At 46.0% G+C, this 19,606-nt stretch overlaps 1 long non-coding RNA gene across 1 annotated transcript; it reads left to right on the forward strand.

Moving 5' to 3' along the window:
* The first annotated feature begins 373 nt into the window (after positions 1 to 373).
* Positions 374 to 16,646, forward strand: LOC147108087 (uncharacterized). The gene is made up of 3 exons (XR_015080700.1): positions 374 to 851; positions 2,697 to 2,876; positions 16,240 to 16,646. It is a non-coding gene; the product is annotated as an uncharacterized LOC147108087 (long non-coding RNA).
* Positions 16,647 to 19,606: the final 2,960 nt, after the last annotated feature.

Genomic DNA, 19,606 nt, shown 5'->3' on the forward strand with positions numbered 1-19,606 from the left:
ACGTCCTGAGGTCATGAAAGGCGCTAGATAAATGCAAGTCTTTCTTTCTTCCAGATAAAGAAATTTAGCCACCAAAGTCACTCAGAACATGTTACAGAATAAACATTTTAGTTGTAACGTTTCACTTATCACACTAGCGCTGACCCCTTGCAGTATAGAATGCAACCTCGTACAAGCTTTCAATATTGTTTTTCCTTCACCCTAGCTTTGACACTTCAGCTTTCCCCATTAATTCCAGCGCCCCAGGCAATGGATCAATACTTTCCTTATCAGACATGCCAGGCTACCAAAGGATTAGTGTCAATCTGTCAGAGGCTTCGAGTACTTTGGCTTAATGTTCCAAGTTTCTCAGACAGAAATAGTTTTGTACTTGGCACAATGGTTAATCTCCATTGAGATCTCTTGTAAAGGAAACGGTAAGAAATACAAAAAGACACCATACTTCAGCACTACAGAGGTAAAATGATTAAAAGTTGTAGAATGAGTAGAGATCATCTAGTCCAATGGGTTTATCCCATCTCTTGACATGTTGCAACAACTTGCATTTATATAGCACCTTTAACATAAAAAAACACGTCAAGATGCTTCACGAGCTACTCTGCCCCCCTAGCTCCATCAGAAATAAAACCAAAAAGCTTGTGGCTGAGCCTCATGCTGAATCTAACTCTATATTCCCTTATATAACAACAGAAAATGCTGGAAAAACTCAGCAGGCCAGGCAACATCCGTGGAGAGAAAATAGAGTCGACATTTCGGGTCTAACCCTTTTTCAAAACTGGAAAGGAAATGAAATACAGTAGATCGAAAGGCAGGGCTGGGAGAAGACAAAAGAAGTGAAGAGACATTAAGAGGTATTCTATATTCCCTTATACGTGTACCAAAAAGCCACTGTTGATCTCCCCTTTTGAAAGGATACACCACACTCCAGTATCGGCGCACAATGGTGAGTGACGGAGAATAACATAGGAGTATGTTTGTCTCAGGTACTGAGGTGGAAAACTGGCGCCTTCCTGTGTTTTACAATTAAATGAATCAGTACTGCTGTTTTGTTGCCTCGGCGTGTTTATTTAATAACAACAGAAAACGCTGGAAAAACTCAGCAGGCCAGGCAACATCCGTGGAGAGAGAAAAAGAGTTAACGTTTCAGGTCTGGGACCCTTCTTCAGAATTCCAGTTCTGTAGAAGGGCTTCAACCTGAAACGTTGACTCTATTTCTCTCTCCACGGATGTTGCCTGGCCTGCTGAGTTTTTCCAGCGTTTTTTGTTGTTATTTCGGATTTGCAGCATCCGCAGTATTTTGCTATCGTATTAGTGTTTATTTAATCTCTGAACCAATCAGACCAGAAAGATCCCAAGTTCGATCCCTGACCTGTGGAGCGTTCACTGATCTTAAGCTGGAGTGGCAGTAGGACCACTGCAGTTAGATTCAGTGTCCCTGGATGAAAGTAAGTAAAATCAGCAAAGGGTCCTGCTAGTGGCTGCTATCCGCCGACGGCTGTTGGAAGTGCATGTCTGTGGGTACTGGGTGAGGGTAGGATTGAGTTTGATCACTCTCAAACCGTTCCATGTGTCAGCCGTGGCTCAGTGGGTAGCACCCTCACCTCTGAGTCAGAAAGTCGTGAGCTCAAGTCCCACTCCAGGGACTTGAGCACATAAATCTAGGCTGACACTCCCTGTGCTGAGGGAGTGCTGCACTGTCAGACGTGCTGTCTTTCAGATGAGATGTTAAACCGTGGCACCGTCTGCTCTCTCAGGTGGACGTAAAAGATCCCATGGCACTATTTTGAAGAAGAGCAGGGGAGTTATCCTTGGTGTCCTGGCCAATATTTATCCCTCCATCAGCATCACTAAAACAGATTATCTGGTCATCGTTACTGACATAAGAAAACTACTAGGCACTTGGTCTGAGTATTAAACAAGACTTTAATCAACTGTTTTTCAACATGGAGGTCTAGTTGTGTCCTTCACTAGTTCCTGTTAAAGAATGTCCTGCTCAAGCCGGGCCCATGCCTGAGTATTTATACTCTCCCTGGACAGCACCACCAGCAGGCCGCCCAATATTATTACATGTCATTTTCACATGAACGACAAGATTCATGTCAGTCACATTGCTGTTTGTGGGATCTTGCTGTGTGCAAAGTGGCTGCCTCGTTTCCTACACTACAACAGTGACTACACATCAAAAAGCACTTCATTGGCTGTAAAGCGCTTTGGGGCGTCTGGTGGTCACGAAAGGCGCTGCATAAATGCAAGTCATTCTTTTCATAATGTTTGTTGTGGTTGAATAACGTGCATCAAGGTTCCTACATGAATAATAACGACTTGTGAGGTACCACAGGGCAACCAGGGCCTCTGGCACCGTACCCCAGTGAGGAGTCAACATCTTCAGGATTAATAAAAGAAGTAAAATTGGTGAGAGAAAAATCAAAAGAAAAAAATATAAAATCGGCACTTCCCAGAATTACTCCAAACAAAAGATAACGTAGAGGCCAAGCTTAGTCTGCTCCTCTGGCGCCGTGATTTATTACTTCGCTTCATCTCTAATGCAGGCTGCTAACAAATTTCTAAAGCTAAATGTTAAAAGATTTCCCCAGCAGGAAAACTTTGGGTAAAATATTAGGTATGCAAATTAAACATAATAAATCACGTATGGTTAATTCAAGTCTTATGATCGCATCTTTTCTCTCTTTCGCCAGCGTGTCATGGGTACAAAAGCAAATCCAGCAAGGCTGTGCTCCCACGGATGGATGCCAGAGAATCGAAGCTACAATGCTATTGCCTTATCTCCAGCTTGCCGGCTGCAGTTAGGAAAACCAGGTCTAGATGTGGCCTAGCAGTGGTCCTTAAAGGGACCGCTGCAGACCGCCACCAAACAGGTAAGTTTGTTAACATATACTTACCTGAATATGGAGGGCGTGAAGAGCGGGAGTGCTTCTCCCAGCTCCAAATTATACCATGGGTCACTGTCGGTCACCGCTCCCCCTTGTCCCAATCCACCCCCTCCCGATAGCCCCCCGTCCCCATATCCTGATCTCCCCCCGACCCCAATATCCCGATCGCCCCCCAATCCAACATCCTGATTGCCCCCCCCCGACCCAATGTCTTGATCGTGTCCCCCACCCGTCCCATTGTCCCAAGTGCCCCCAGGTCCCGATTGACCCCAGTCCCGAGGCCCCGATGGACCCCTGTCCAGATTGACCTTCCCCGGTTCTTCCCCCCCAACCTCCCGGTTGCCCCCCCGCCCTTTAAGATCTACCTGGCCCGAAATTCCAGTGGTCTTCACCGGCGACCTGCCTGGAAAAAAAGACCTGTATCCTTGTCTGTTTCAAATATTTATCTACTTAGCCCTCTTGAAAGATGCAATGATTTCTGCCTCAATAACTCTCCATGCTCCAACAGCTCTCCGCAAAAAGTGATTACCACGAACTTCACTCCTTGCTCCCTTAGTGACTATTTTAAGCTGATGACCCATCATCACTGATCCTCCAATTAGAAGAAATAGGGGACTAAATTTGGTTTATTTGCGCCTCCCGTTAGCGCCCTATGAGGGCGTTAATGGGGCGTAAATTAACTAGCGCCTGGGCGCAGCGCCGCTAACGCCTCCCGCGAAATTCAGCGGGAGGTTAACAGCGGCGCTAACCGTTAGCGCCGCGCGGCGCTGCACCGTCATCGCCGTGCGCTGCTCCCCGCTTATTCCCCGGCTGTAATATTGGGTGGCGCCCCCCCCCACCGACTTACCGCCGGACGCTATGTCCGCCAGGGTCAGGGGGGCCTACCTGCGGCCGGGGTGGCGCTAGTTAAAGGGGAGGTGGTGGGCGCCCATTTTTGTTGCTGGCCGCCTGCCAGCACCTGCTCTCGTTGCTGTCCCTGGCCCCCGTGAAGCCCCCCCCACAGGGTGTCGGCTGCACTCCGTCAGTCCGGCACTCCTCTTGAGTGCCGGGCTCATTTGCTGGCACTCCCGATCCCTGATGGCCCAGCTGGGCGCCGGGACGCGCTGCGCCAGGCCCCTCCCCTTTAATAAGGGGAGGAAGGCCTGCAGTACCGCGGCACATAGCGCCGCAGTTTTGGCTCACAACGCCCCAAGAGGGACGCGGGGCGCTTCCAGTAGTGCCCCTCCTCCCTCTTGGGGCGCTACCTGGGAAAATCGGCTGCGGGGCGCTAACTTTTTCGGGGTGTTAAAATTATCCTTTCCCTATTCACTCCATCCTGACTCTTCATCATTTTTTAAAATAAAGAAACCTCTATTACATCTGCTGTTGGCCTCCTCTGTTCCTGTGGAAAAATACACTAGTATCTGAAGTCTCTCCTCATAACTATCGTTTCCTATCCTTGTATCATCCTGCTGAATCTACACTGCATGTTCTCCATGACTTTAATGGCCTTTCTATAATGAGATGCGTAAAACTGTGCACAGTTCTCTAACTATGGCCTAACCATTGCCTTCGACAAATTTATCATAGCCTCTTTGCTCTTGTCCTCTTGTGTTCCCATTAAAAAAACAAAACGTTACAGGCCTTTTTAATGGCTTTATCAACATGCATTCGCACGTTCAATGAATTATGTATTTAAACCCCTGATTCTCTCTGCTTATCCACGCCCTCCATTGTCTTTCCACCGAGTGTTTAATCTAATACTCAGCACACAACTTTTAGTCAAATACACCAGCTGATAATTGGATAGCACGAATTGACTAAAACACCAGTTAAGATAATTAATAATGGATGGATTTCATTTTAATGAACTAGATTCGCCCTTTTCGGGGGCACTGAACATGCACCACGTAAATCATATCTCAAGTATTGTTTGCTGATTCTTGTAGAGAATAATTTGTGTTTTTTTCCTGCATAAATATTAATTTACTGTTAGTCATCCAATTATAGAACCTCATTATCCTTTAGAATTATGCAATGTAGTATGGATTTATATTAAGAAGCAATCTTTAAAAAAAAATGCATTTATTTATTTGAAAGGGTCTCAAACATTTTCATCAGGTTCAGTTCTCATAATGTGCAGTCTAGGAAAAATTAATTTTGCACCAAGAAAGGCAGCCTCCGCAAAAACTAAAAAAAAACTATGAGGACCCAGAGATTTAGTGACCATAATGGCCCAGAATATGGCAGAAATTGACAGTGTTGGAAAACAAAGCATCCAGTAGTCCTAAAGGAGAGTCCCTGGGGGTAATTTTGACTTTCACATAATCTGGGCTGACACTCCAGTGCAGTGCTGAGGGAGTGCTGCACCGTCAGAGGTGCTGCCCTTTGGATGAGACGTTAAACCGAGGCCCCGTCTGCTCTCTCAGGTGGACGTAAAAGATCCCAGCGCACTATTTCGAAGAAGAGCAGGGGCGTTCTCCCCGGTGTCCTGGCTGTTAAGTCTGTGTGTCCCAGTTATGCTTATTATAAATCACTGGACACAGACCACCCTACACAACGTTTATATACCGGTGTGGTCACCACCGGTATTACAGTATACAGCAGCCAAGAGAAAGTAGTACATCTCTTAAGGTAGTTCTCTTAAGGTGGAACAGGTTACATACACCACAATCCTCCCTTTTTAGCTTAACAGTTATATCCCCATTTAACATAACATAATAACATATAGATATATATATATACAACTTCATGCAAAACAGTTCAAAGATTCAGTCTCTGAGGAGGCCTCCTGATTCGAGTTGGATAACGCCTTTCAGGGGTCTCTGATTCTCGTTGCTGGGGTGACTCATCTAGTTGATCTCTTATGGATTGGACATCATCCTCAGGTACATTCACTTCTGAGGTAGATGCTTCAGGTTCACTAACTTCTTCCACGGTTGTCTCTGCCGTAACCCTGGGTTCGACCCTTGTTCTCGATTCTACCAGTTGGTCAGCATGACGCCGTATTACATTTTCACCAATATCTACCGTGTACATCAGGGGTCCTTGTCTGGCCCGAATTGTTCCAGATTGCCATTTCTCGTTTTTATAGTCCCGGGCTAACACTGGTTGTCCTATTTCGAAACTCCGAGTGGTCTTGTTATTTATATGCTGGAACTGTTTGTTTTCAACTTCCCTCCACACATTTGGTTTTAACAAGTCCAACCTGGACCGCAACCTCCTGTTATAGAACATCATGGCAGGACTTTGGTTTGTCACTGCATGAGTGGCGTTTCGATATGCCAGTAGGAATTTGTCCACCTTGTGTTGTAGTGGAATCTGATCTTCGCTCATGGCCTTTATTGCTTTTTTGAACGTTTGTACAAATCTCTCGGCCAACCCGTTTGTAGCCGGATGATATGGGGCAGAGGTATAATGTTTCACCCCATTCTTCTTCATGAATTTCTGGAATTCTTCTGACACGAACTGCGGTCCGTTGTCTGAACATATTTGTTCTGGCAATCCATTTCTTGCAAATATCGTTCTTAGCACCGCGATCGTCCTTTCCGAGGTAGTGGTAGTCACCTTAATCACTTCTGGCCATTTAGAATGTGCGTCCACCGCAATTAAAAACATGGAGTCCATGAATGGACCAGCAAAGTCAATATGTACACGTTGCCATGGGGTTGAAGGTCATTCCCATGGATGCAGCGGTGCAATCGGAGGTGCATTTTGCACTTTTTGGCACCCTGAGCAGCTTTTCATCAGATCCTCTATCTGTTGGTCGATACCCGGCCACCACACATAAGCCCTAGCAAGGCTTTTCATCTTGACTCCCCCCAAATGATCTTCATGCAGTTCCTTTAGAACTCTCTCTCTTAACTTAGGAGGAATAATCACCCTTGTTCCATACATCAATGTTCCTTGACAGACGGACAGCTGTTCTCGTCTTGTTGAGAATGCCGGTAACAGTGGATCACCATGTGCTGGCCATCCCTTCACTGTCACTTCGTAGACCCGGGACAGTGTCGGGTCGTTCCTGGTTTCTCTTTCAATACTTGCATTGGTGACTGGTAAACATTCGATGATGGTCGAGTGAAATAACTCAACAGGGTCAACCGTCGGTGCCTCCTCCTCTGTAGGTAGTGGCAGGCGCGACAGCCCATCAGCATTACCATGCTGCTTTGTACCTTTGAATTCGATCTGATATTGATGTGCCCCTAGGAAAAGGGACCATCTCTGGAGCCTCTGTGCTGTCATCACCGAAACACCCTTCTTAGGGTTAAAAATGGATACCAACGGCTGGTGGTCTGTCAGAAGCGTAAACTTTTGGCCCTGCAGGCAATGATTAAACTTCTTTACTCCCCACACAAGGCTGAGAGCCTCCCTATCTATCTGAGCATAGTTGCGCTCAGCGGAGGTCAATGATCTGGATGCGAACGCAACTGGCCTCTCCAGGCCATTTGGCAACTTGTGTGAGAGTACTGCCCCAATACCATATGGAGAAGCATCACAAGCCAAACGAATAGGCAGTGTTGGGTTGAAGTGAGCCAACACTTCCTCTGAGGTGATCAATGCCTTGCTTTTGTGAAAGGCCCTCTTACAGTCCTCGCTCCACTTCCATGGTACTCCCTTCTGCAAAAGAGCGTTCAGCGGGTGCAGCACCGTGGATAAATTTGGCAGAAACTTATGGTAATAGTTAATCAACCCTAGGAACGACCTCAACTGGGATACATTATCCGGAGCGGGAGCCTTCACAACAGCTTCGATCTTGTCAGGAGACTTATGAAGCCCCTCCTGGTCAATGACATGACCACAGTACGAGATCCGCTTCTGAAAGAACTCACATTTCTGGCGATTAACTCGAAGTCCATATTCTTTCAATCTGGTGAGCACCAGTTCCAAATTTGCAAGGTGTTCCTCGTCATCATCTCCTGTAATCAGAATATCGTCCAGGTAACATTGTGTGCCTGGAATTCCCTGTAATACCTGCTCCATGGCCCTCTGCCAAATTGCTGGAGCCGATGCCACTGCAAAAACCAGTCTATTATACCGGTACAAGCCTCTATGCGTGTTGATCGTGAGATACTGGCGTGACTCTTCCTCAACTTCCATCTGTAAGTACGCCTGCGCCAGGTCTATCTTGGTGAAGTGTTTCCCGCCAGACAACGAAGCGAAGATATCCTCAATCCGCGGAAGCGGATACTGCACCGTGTGAAGCACCGGATTAACAGTGATCTTGAAATCTCCACAGATGCGAACTTTCCCGGTTCCCCCGGCTTGTTGCTCGATGAACGCTTCATGACGGGAACAATGGGCGTGGCCCACTCACTCCAGTCTACCTTAGACAGTACTCCTGAACGTTCTAGCCCTTCCAGCTCAGCTTCCACAGCAGGTCGTATCGCATAAGGTACCGGTCTGGCTTTGAAAAATTTCGGGTTTGCATGTTCTTCAACCTTGATGTTTGCCGTAATTCCTCTCAGTGTTCCCAGTCCCTGTTGGAACACCTCTTTAGCATCGTCCAATATTCTGGACAATCGTTCAGGTTTGACATCTTTTTTACCGGAATCTACCGTTAGTGCTTTTAAGGAATGCCAGTCCATATTTATTTTCCTAATCCACTCCCGTCCCAGTAGTGGTGGACCTCCCTCAGGTAGCACATATAAGTCCATTCCTCGGCTTTCTTTGCCCTTGTGGACCACCTTTACCTCTATCTTCCCGATGGGGTATACTCTTTGCCCCGTGTATGTTTTCAATACAATCTCCGTATCCCGTAGGGGAATATGTGGGAATAACCTTTTGTAATCTTGCTTATTCATGACCGTCAATGCCGATCCAGTGTCCAATTCCATCTTCACTTGGACTCCTGTTATCTGAAGTGTGGCCCAGATCGTTTGGAGGTCTGCTTCATTACCAACATTGTGTACTCTTAGACTACCCAGTTCATTACTGCTGGAGTTTGAATTTGACTTCTGTTCGTTCGAACTGTTCTCTGTCACCTTGTGTACCTTTCTGTACTTTTCCTGCGGTGGCTTTTTGTTGCTGGTCTTCTTTCCTGACCGGCATACTTTAGCTATGTGACCAAGCCTGCCACATTTTCTGCATTCCTGATTTTTGAACCAGCACTGGTTCTGATCGTGCGTTGTCTTTCCACAACGATAACATTTTACTGTACCCAAGACCATTTGATTGGTGCTGAGTTCTGGTGACCGTCGCTGCATTTCCGCAGTGCCTCTCGCTGCGGCTTCGTGCGATGCTGCAATAGTGACAGCTTTATCAAGCGTAAGATCATTCTCCTCAAGCAGTCGCTTTTGTGTTCCTTCTTTTAACAATCCACACACAAATTTATCTCTCAGCGCATCTGCTAGTCCTGTTCCAAACTGACAGTACTTTGATAGCTTACGAAGTTCAATTAAAAATTCAGCGTTGCTTTCGTCTTTCAGCTGCGTTCTTCTGTAAAATTTAAATCGTTCCGCTATCATCAGCGGCGTGGGGTTTAAATGATTTTTCAGGACAGTAACAATATTCGCGAAAGTCTGATCCGCCGGTTTATCTGGTGATAGAAGGTGCTTCAATAGCCCGTATGTCTTCGCACCCATTGAGCTTAATAAGGTTAGTGCTTTCTCATCATCTGGTACCTTATTTGCTTTACAATAAACTTCCATGCGTTCTACATACGTGGTCCAATCTTCGATATCGCTATCAAAGGTATTAATGTTCCCATGTTTAGGCATCCTTGCAAGTTTTTAAATTTTTCTTTTTCTCAAAATGGCGGCTTCCCGCGCTTGTCTTCTTCCTCCGCCTACTAAAATGGCGGCTTCCCGCGCTTGGCGGTCTTTCCCGCGCTCGTCTTCTTCCCCCGCCGACTACAATGGCGGATTCCCGCGTTTGCCTTCTTCCCCCGCTGGTTGCAATGGCAATTGCCGTGCTGCTGCCGTTCTCGCCTCCCCAGCGGTTCTCAATTCCCCGACGCTGCTTTTACTCCCCCGCGGTTCCCGTGGGCATTCACGCTTCCCCTGCTGTTGCGCCTCTCAGCCCCGTATGCAAGCCGGTCCTTTACACCGGCTGCGTTTGAGTTCTCCGCGGCTCTCGTGCCTTAAGCTGCCCCAGTCGCTGCGCCTCTCGGCCTCGATTGCAGCCCGGCCCTTTTCACCGGCCGTGGTCGAGTTCTCCGCCCTTTTTCCTCCGTTTTCCCTCCCCCACTCCACAGTCAACGCGGCCGACTTTCTGCTCGTGTCGCTGATCGGCTTACCCACCACCGTGGTAGAAGGGATGATCACTGCCTGTCGCTGATGGAGGGCTTCGTGGTCAGAATTTTTCTTTTTAACCCGGGTTCTCGATGCCTCCCGTGCGATGGTGCTCAGCAGGATGATGAGGCCGGATGCCTCTTCTCGACGCCCGTTCTGAGGACGAAGCTGCCTTGGATGTAAAACTGCCGCAGGGTAAGATCGGACTCGTCGCCACTGTTAAGTCTGTGTGTCCCAGTTATGCTTATTATAAATCACTGGACACAGACCACAAGAATAACTTTTAACAGGTCTTTACTATTCGGAGGTCAGGGCTGAACTGCCCAGCAAATCCCTACACAACGTTTATATACCGGTGTGGTCACCACCGGTATTACAGTATACAGCAGCCAAGAGAAAGTAGTACATCTCTTAAGGTAGTTCTCTTAAGGTGGAACAGGTTACATACACCACACTGGCCAATAGGTATCCCCCAACTAACATCATTAAAACAGATTATCTGGTCATTACCTCATTGCTGTTTGTGGGAGCTTGCTGTGTGCAAATTGGCTGCCGTGTTTCCTTCATTACAGCAGTGACTACACTTCAAAAGTACTTTATTGGCTGTAAAGTACTTGGGACACCCTGAGGTCATGAAATGCACTATAGAAATGCAACCTTTCTTTCATTCTTTCATTGGGCGATTGTCTAGATTGGGCGATATCGGATTATTCATCTCTCCTGATGGTCATCCCAACAATAATAGGAGTGGATGTTTGTTGTGAGTGCCTGAGGTGACATAACATTAGGGGTCCCAGATCTTGAAGGGAAATGTTAAGGATTGTTGGCTTGACTCCCTTTGACAATGGAAATGAAAGTCGGGAGAGATGTATGACGAGCTACTGAGCCGATATCGTCCGTTTTCCATTATTGGCTAAAGTCAAAATCTACCCCTCTGTATTTATGAAGCACATCAAAGAACGATGCAAACTCTCACATCACCGCACTCATTTCCTTCAAGATTCTAGTCCCTGGAAATGTGAGAACACAACGGGAGAGGGGTGAGGGGTGAGTTTCTGCGGAGGATCATCTCGATCACCTCGATGCCGTAACTTTGGCGAAAGAGCTGTGGAAATCCCAGCAAAACGGGGTAAGCACCATTCACCGCATTTTTCGGGGGCTTCTACAGTTCTTGCAGCGGACGAGTGGGAGAACATCCGTGGAAAAACCCCCTCAAGAAGCATTATTTCTGGATCTGTGGGTAATGGCTGCCCCAAGATAAAAGAGCTTGAACTTCTCAACTGATAAGAATTTTTGAGCAGGGTATCCCAAGGACTGCTGTCGGGAGCCTTGCTATTTTGAATATATCTATATAAAACGGCAGACATCCACTGGCATTGCCTATGGTCACTCAGAGGATACACTTCATACAATGACAGCAGCATTACACCATGTAATGCTCAAAGTAGCACGATATTTAGCTATTCTCCTGTGGCATTGTTCGCTTGCAAACAAAATATGGGCTAGATTTTGACTGTCACACAGCTGACTGCAGGAGCATGCCAACTGGCAACCTGATATGGTGCCGACAGGAGGCCCTGTCCGCTTTGAGTGCCAGGCCTTATTACCACCTCCCCAGTGGGCAGTGGGCAGCAAACAAATGTCCTGGGGCAGCAAGCCAGCTCTCAATGTTTGGTGGCCCAGAGGACAGACCCGCCTGGAAAAAGATATGTCAGGACCTTTGGGCTCCTCTTTGGGTGGACCGCCAGCTGAAACTGGGCATGGAGTGCACGGCACATGCTTGGCCCAGTTCTGTCCTAAAATCGGTGTCCTGTGTAAGTTTGGGTCCGTCAAGTATTTCGGTAGCTGAATGAATGGGCTGGCCAATAAAGAGACTCTGGACAGGCAGATGGGCAGTGAGACAGTGACAGGCTAGAATACACAGGCTGGGACATACTCAAGCTGAGCTGGGAGCAGATGGGTCAAGGAGCACTTGGAAGCACTGGAGCGAGTGGACCAGGAAACGCCCAGGCTGGGTGAGCATGCCCGTTGACTGGGAAGTGCGTGCAATAGCAAACCTTAACCTCACCCTTCATTCTTTTGTTAATGACCTTACATTTCGGTTCTCTGGTCACCAACTCACTGACCGGTGGAAATAGTTCTTCCCTATTTAAATAGGAATGTTATGAAGGGAAGGTGGGGCAGAGTCCTTGGAGGGGGTTCTAGTAGAGGATGAGGATTTTAAATGCGATGCCTTGGGGAACTATATAGGGAGATAACACAGTCACCAAGCCCAATACAGTCTCTTTGGATTGCTGATTGAGGTGGAACATGGAAGAAGTTTCCAATTTCTTGTGTCAGCTTGGCTGAACATAAGAACATAAGAAATAGGAGCAGGAATAGGCCACTAGGCCCCTCGAGCCTACTCCGCCATTCAATAAGATCACGGCTGATCTTGGGCTCAAAGCCACTTCCCCGCCCATTCCCCATAACCCTTCACTCCCTTATCTTGCAAAAATCTGTCTATCCCCACCTTAAATGTATTCAATGACCCAGCCTCCACGGCTCTCTGGGGCAGAGAATTCCACAGATTTACGACCCTCTGAGGGAAGAAATTCCTCCTCATCTCAGTTCTAAAAGGGTGACCCTTTATTCTAAAACTATGCCCTCGAGTTCTAGATTTCCCCACGAGGGGAAACATCCTCTCTGCATCTACCTTGTCGAGCCCCCTCAGTATCTTATATGTTTCAATAAGATCACCTCTCATTCTTCTAAATTCCAATCAGTATAGGCCCAGCCTGCTCAACCTTTCCTCATAAGTCAACCCCTTCATCTCTGGAATTAACCTAGTGAATCATCTCTGAACTGCCTCCAATGCAAGTATATCGTTCCTTAAATAAGGAGACCAAAACTGTACGCAGTACTCCAGGTGTGGTCTCACCAATACCCTGTATAGTTGTAGCAGGACTTCCCTGCTTTTATACTCCAACCCCCTTGAAATAAAGGCCAACATTCCATTTGCCTTTTTGATTACTTGCTGTACCTGCATGCTAACTTTTTGTGTTTCATGCACAAGGACCCCCAGCTCCCTCTGAACTGTAGCATTTTTTAATCTCTCTCCATTTAAATAATAATTTGCTTTTTTATTTTTCCTGCTAAAGTATATAACCTCGCACTTTCCCACATTATACTCCATCTGCCAAATGTTTGCCCACTCACTTAGCCTGTCTATGTCCCTTTGCAGGTTCTTTGAGTCCTTTGCACGACTTGCTTTCCCACCCATCTTTGTATCATCCGCAAACTTGGCTACATTACACTCGATCCCTTCATCCAAGTCATTCATGTAAATTGTAAATAGTTGAGGCCCCAGCACCAATCCCTGTGGCACCCCACTAGTTACCGTTTGTCAACCGGAAAAGGACCCATTTATCCCGACTCTCTGTTTTCTGTTAGTTAGCCAATCCTCTATCCATGCTAAAATATTACCCCCAATTCCGTGAGCTCTTATCTTATGCAGTAACCTTTTATGTGGCACCTTATCGAATGCCTTCTGGAAATCCAAATACACCACACCCACTGGTTCATCCTTATCCACCCTACTCGTTACATCCTCAAAGAACTCCAGCAAATTTGTTAAACATGATTTGCCTTTCATAAAACCATGCTGACTCTGCTTGACTGCATTATGATTTTCCAAATGCCCTGCTACTGCTTCCTTAATGAAGGACTCCAGCATTTTCCCAACGACAGATGTTAGGCTAACTGATCTTTAGTTTCCTGCTTTCTATCTCCCTCTCTTCTCAAATAGGGGCATTACATTTGCGGTTTTACAAGTAATGAGTTTACATTACTGGAATATTTGATTAATGCACAGGCAACGACACTATGTATAGTGGACCTGATTATGCCGGAGTCTGAGCTCTCATAAACCTTTCTGCCTGATTTTGATGAGATATGACGAATTACTGAGCTAGTTCCCAAGGGCTGGAAATAACAAGGCTCAACAAGAATTAAATTCTCCAAGGCCTCAACAGAAAATTGAAATACCTGTTTTATCCTGCTTACTATATACAAGGTTTTGTCACTGGATCAAACAGAAAAATAAACTTATATTTATAAGGTGCAAATAGAATTCATTGCTTAATGCTGACCTTTTAACTATTAATTAAAATGTGCTACTTCTAGTTGTCTTCAACCCAAGATTCTTGAAAAGCAGTTTGGAATTTACAATGGAAATTCTTATAAACCCTCCACATTACAGGAAAGATGTGATTGCACCAGAGAGGACACAGAGGAGATTTACCAGGATGTTGCCTGGATTGGAGAATTTTAGCTATGAGGAAGGATTGGATAGGCTGGGGTTGTTTTCTTTGGAACAGAGGAGGCTGAGGGGAGACTTAATCGAGGTGTATAAAATTATGAGGGGCCTAGATAGTGTGGATAGGAAGGACCAATTTCCCTTAGCAGAGAGGTCAATAACCAGGGGGCATGGATTTAAAGTAATTGGTAGAAGGATTAGAGGGGATTTGAGGAGATCTTTTTTCACCCAGAGGGTGGTGGGGGTCTGGAACTCACTGCCTGAAAGGGTGGTAGAGGTAGAAACCCTCATCGCATTTAAAAAGTACTTGGACATGCACTTGAAGTGCCGTAACCTACAGGGCTACGGACCAAGAGCTGGAAAGTGGGATTAGGGTGGAGAGCTCTTTTTCAGCCGGCACAGACACGATGGGCCGAATGGCCTCCTTCTGTGCCGTAATGATTCCCCCACCTTATTGAAAATTAATTGCTTTACTCACTATTTTCCACACTACGCTTTGAATGCTAAAAATAATTAGCCGAACAAACAGATCCGGAGTGAACTATAAAGCAATTTAACACTCACGCTTTGTAACTATGAAACCACATCAGCTGGCTTCAAGGGCATTATCATTTACTTTCTGCATCTTTCAAATCTCATTTTATTTTTCATTTGGTCACTGTTGTCTATCAAGCTGATGGTTGAGAGTCGCGAAATAACAGTCTTACTTTTTGTTTTGGATCAAATAACAGTGCTTTAGATGTCTCAATAAGCTGTGACGCACTCCCACCCAATATTGCATCTCAGTCTTGACCTTAGAAATCTAATCCCATTTATGTCACCGAGATATTTCTATTTTTAAGTCAAGCTGACTTAGCTTTAGTCAAGTGAATAGCCTTTTCTCATTTACTACCGTACGTGCTTATCAAGAGACGGGTGAAACATGTCTTTCAGATCATCTGCACTAAGAAACCATGAGATCTAAATTTGACATTGTTGCACCCATTGTATGGGCCTAAAGCGGGCGCAACGATAACCAATTTAGCAGTGCAGAGGCCCATGTCTCATCTACATGGCACTTCGGGCCACTGCTAAGTTGGTCGGGGTCTTTTTTTAGGTCACCCTGGTGGCTGCCTGAAATGAGCGCAGGCATAATTTCAATATTGAATTACAGCTCCTTTGCTCATTTCAGACCCGGACTCCTAAATTTGTTTGCCTTAGTCAGAGCTTGTGCATCACAAGCTCCGACTGGCATTTCCGGGTCTTGAGCAGCCTAACCAGTGGACCTGAAAGGGACCGCTGGGGGGGACCAAGGCCCCAAATGTTCCAAACAGGATGCTCCATGAAAACAACTGTGGGATACTCCCGGCCCGCCCTTGTCCACTGCCGATCGCCTCCCCCTTCGTACTTAGCCCTGGGCTTTGGCGCAGGCTGAAAATCTTACGGCCTCCACAGGCGGGCTCCATCAGGGCACCTGATTGACACCTGCAGGTCGCCTGATCCATTTCAACGAAGCCCAAGGAAACAGTGTGCAAAAAAATGGGTGCATTTCACAGGAGAACTGGGCAGTAATCCTTTGCTTCCATTCTGCTCCTGAAAAACATTGTACCTGACCTACCTCTATGGTTTATCTGGTGTCTGCACCTGAAGAGGACACAGCAATGTAAATGGCATTGAATTGTCCTTACATTTTCTCCAATGGTGCCCGGTGCATTTCAGGAGCAGACTGCTCGCAGGAAAACCTGACCCAAGTTGAAGTAAGATATTAAAATTGGGCATAACAGGGCATGACAAACAGGACTCAATTGCAGCCACAGAATGTTTAAAGATGAAGTGTACTAATTACTTGTATGTTTAATTGCAGAAATGATTCTACCAGTTTGGAGAGATGAAACTTACAAAATGAAATACTGGTATGACTAATTTCCAGGAAACTGAACCTTACAGAGGCAGCCAGAGCATGACTCGTTTCTGGAGAAATGAGACCTAGTAGGGGCCCAAAAGAGTATGACTCATTTCCAAGAAATCAGCAGACCAGCATGACTCATTTACAGGGAAAACGAAACTTATCCTATAGATTACTCTGTATGAACAAGAAACTCCCAGATAGTGATTAATGTATAAACTTTTAAATCGATTGGATCTCTGAGGAGGTATGGCTTGCAAAATGTGTATAACTGTGTGGATTTTGAGAGGCTCATTGGAGTTTGGGTCTTGTGTAGGGACACAAGAAATTTCTCCCCAGGCCTGAATAAACCGTTTTGACTTCAATTATTGGGTCTGTCTTTCTTTCAATAAGCCAGTGACGTCGACCTTGTATATCACTTGGTCCGCACTTTGGGGGCTTACATCACAAGTGATTCCAGAGCTGCCGTTTCAGTGCTATCTGTCTTAAGGGGCAAGAAATGTCTTTGCTTTTGAATGGAAAATGTCTTTTGCTGCTTCAGTTCTTGCAGGATGCCGGTAGTTCTTTACCGTGAGTGGTAGGGGTCGTGTTCAGTACTGTCCTTATGGCTGATCTAGAGGTAGGCAGGGGAAACCCCTTTGTTAGCTGCTGAAGTCATTCACCTCGCCCTCTTCTGAGCTAATAACCTGTTTCCCTGCTGTAATCCTAAACTGTCCCACTTGCAGTTTGTTTTAAGTTGTTGTCTGCTGGAAAACTGCTGAACTGAGTCAGGAAGAAACAAAATGGAAGCTTGTTCATATGTGGGTTAAATGGGCTACAAGGTCACTGATTGGCTGAGGGTCTCATGGTCATGTGGGTGCCGCATGGAGTTGGGGGTTATATAAAGACTTGCCTTAAGGGAGAAGGGCAGAACAGGGGCAAAGAGTTTCAACACATGGTTGCTGACATAAGAAAATTACTAGGCACTTGGTCTAAGCATTAAACAAAGCTTTAATCAACTGTTTTACAACATGGAGGTCTAGTTGTGTCCTTCACTAGTTCCTGTTAAGAATGTCCTGCGCAAGCTGGGCCCGTGCCCGAGTATTTATACTCTCCCTGGACAGCGCCACCCGCAGGCTGCTCAGTGTTATTTTATAAGTCTTTCTTTCATGAATGACTGATTCATGTCAGTTGCCTGTTCTCCAAAAGATTTGGGGCCTGCGGGGAGGGGGGCGGGGAGAGGGGGCGGTGTACTGTCTATCTTTTATACTTATTACCGTGTGTAACTAGTTGTACTGTAATGATTAAAATTATTGATGCCACTGTATTGGTTGTCTTGTCAAACTGGTCTACACTACCATACAGTAGGAATCCCCACCCTCCCCGCCGGACCTTACACCGGCTCCATGAGTCCTGGAATAAAAACAGGAAGCCTCACTGTCAATCCAGCACCCTCCCCCTATTTCTGCACCATAATTTTTCGTGCCCACATTTTGTTTGCACTGTTGCTCCACCTGGCGCGATGGTACCACCTTCTTACCATCTCCCTCCAATGCACACTGCCCCACACTGCAGGGGTGTCTGGACAGCTGCCTTGGGGCACTGCTACCAATCCCAGCCACCCAAGTAATTCACGGGGACAGAATCTTTCAGTACGTATGAAGGCCATTGGCAAGCAAAGCGCAGCCTCGGGCGACCATAATTAAATTACAAGCCTACCACAAGTCTGCCCCATTGCCTTTAGAAAATGGAGATCTGGGTCTCTCACGGGGTTCGCATTGGAACTGCCCCATTAATATTGACACTGTCTTTAAGGCTCGTGTATTGATTTGTATGTGGGTTCAATGACGAGACATTTATGAAAGAGAATGTCTTTTAATCTAAAGTCTGTTCAACTCTTGTTAACAGCATTACAGGAGACACCATGCTAGTGATCCAACTAAAAGCGAAACTAAAACTCAACTGCTTGTCTCTGTCACATGCCCTCTGCTGGTCAGGCATAAGTAATCAATCAGGCAACTATGCTGGTGAGGCATCATAATCAAACAGGCAAATACCATCACTATTTGCTGATATCATTACATCTCCCTTTCTTAAAACAAAAGTATTTTACTTTTAACTAACAACATGTTTTCTTTGTATTAATCTGCATTTTAACTGGAACACTTAATGAACTTACATTATCATTATCATGATCAAGGTTTTTTAACCTTGCTTTGTGTGTTCACATGAAATATGTAAATACACTAGAACTTGAAGAAAGAAAAAGATAACATTACTTCCTTCTATAACAATAGTCCTTAAATTTGCTCAATGAGTCTCTCAGGAGGCTTCACGTGTCTTGAGGATTTTCTGATTGATTGTCCTTGAATCTGAGTTGTTGCCTCAGATGATGATTTCTCAGCTGTGTGATCAGGTTGTTCAACAGTATCAGTCTTTTGACCTGCTGTGTGATCAGGTTGTTCAACAGTATCAGTCTTTTGACTTGCTGTGGCTGGTCCCATGAGAAGATCTCGATGATTTCTTCTCAGAACAGCACCCTCATCTGTCTGTATGGTGTATGATCTTGGTTGTACTTCATTCAGGACAGTTCCCTTCTGAGTCCATGTGTTTGTTTTGTCTTTGAACCTTACTTGGTCACCAGTGTGGAGTTCAGGTAGGTTTTGTGTTCCTCTGTCATAGTAGTACTTTTGCTTTTCTTTCTGTTGTTCTTTGAACTTCCTCACTTTCTCCCCCTCTTTTGTTTTCAGGAGGTTCTCCGGGATGGGTAGGTTTGACCTTAGCCGACGTCCCATAAGAAGTTGGGCTGGTGACATACCACACTCGAGCGGCGTTGTGCGGTATACAAGCATGCTCTGGTAGAAGTCAGTTCCACTGTCTTTTGCCTTGTACATCAGTCTTTTCACTGTCTGGACCGATTTTTCCACTAGTCCATTGGACTGTGGAAAGTGAGGACTTGACGCTGTGTGGACAAAGTCCCACTCTTTGGCAAAGTGTCGGAAACTTGCATTGTAAAACTGGGGTCCGTTGTCTGAGAAGACCTCGCTTGCCACGTCATGCCTGGAGAATATGGCTTTCATACATGTTATCACAGCATCTGCAGTGGTGGTGTACAGTCTACAAACCTTTGGATACAGGGAGTAATAGTCTGTGACTACAAGATAGTCCTTCCCTTGACATACGAATAGGTCAGCGCCTACCTTCTGGTAAGGTCTGTCTGGCGCTGGGTGTGGCTTTAGTGGTTCTATCAGATTGCTTGCTTGATATTTCAGGCATATTGTGCAGTTTGACACTTCATTTGTCACATCTTGGTTGATTCGTGGCCAGTACATCACCTCTCGTGCTC

The sequence above is a fragment of the Somniosus microcephalus genome, chromosome 13, assembly GCF_052327205.1.
Source record: "Somniosus microcephalus isolate GS21.2 chromosome 13, FLI_Smic_1.0, whole genome shotgun sequence".
Lineage (NCBI taxonomy): Eukaryota > Metazoa > Chordata > Chondrichthyes > Squaliformes > Somniosidae > Somniosus > Somniosus microcephalus.